This window comes from Dermacentor silvarum, chromosome 3, assembly GCF_013339745.2.
Source record: "Dermacentor silvarum isolate Dsil-2018 chromosome 3, BIME_Dsil_1.4, whole genome shotgun sequence".
Taxonomy (NCBI): Eukaryota; Metazoa; Arthropoda; class Arachnida; order Ixodida; family Ixodidae; genus Dermacentor; species Dermacentor silvarum.
Window position 1 is genome coordinate 7195514 of NC_051156.1, and position 1057 is coordinate 7196570.

Below are 1057 nucleotides of genomic sequence, written 5' to 3' on the forward strand. Positions count from 1 at the left end.
CTAGACAAACTAACACAACTGAACTTAATATAACACAATGATGAAGACAAATAAATACGAGCAATTAACAGTAAATATAAAATGAAACAATGCGAGGATCAAATACACAAGAATACACTAAACAGTATTTCACTAAAGCAAAGTTCAAAAGAAGTCAAAGTTCAAAAGAAAACAAAGGGTGTCTGTCATACGCATGGCCGGACAGCAGCAGCAATTCCATAAACCGTGAAGTCGGTGCACAAAGCTTTCCCGAAGAATGCTGGCTGGTCCGATCGTGTCGAGGTGGATGCGATTGTTGAGCTGGGTTTCCCGGGAGTCTAGATCTGACGACTTCCCTCAAGCAGGTTGAGCTAACTTGAGGTGAACTACCGTGAGCTTCGTTGCAGACGCTGGTTTGACGTCTCGTACGTCAACAAGCTCCTCAGAGTTCCGACGTGGCCAGGCGTCCCAGGCGATACTGGACGGCACTAGCCCCCAACGGCTTCTCAGCAGCACATAGGTTCAGCTTCTAGACTAATCAGCCGGGCCCAAAACCTGCACTTAAATAGCCTCTCCTTTCCCTAGTTATTTATGTAGGGAAACTGCCGGTATATGCAGAGTTCTCCTAATTAATTCACGGCTCCTCCCAAAAGTCTTGGCGGCGCCCCTTTCACCATGGACGAAGAAAGGCAGATTCTCCTCTCTCCCAAGGTCAAGGGCCAACGTCGAGCCCGGCACTGCCATGCGGACGTACACGCACACTTCTGGGTCCGTTATCGGCGTGTCGCGTCTCGAATCGAGATGCCACCCCGTGAGGCCACGACGCTTTTCACGCCCGTAATTCGGCGTGTCGCTAATCAAAATTATACGCCGCATATTGAAGACGCCATGTTTTTGACGCCCGTTATTCAGCGCGTCGCTAATCAGTGTCAAAACCACTCGAAAATTCTCGAAAATATGTCGCTCCGTGACAGTCGCTAATCGAAATTATACGCCGTATAGTGAGTGCACCACCTTTTTGGCGGCTGTTAATTGGCGTCAAAAACCACTCGAACTCTCGAAAATATGCCGCTCCGTG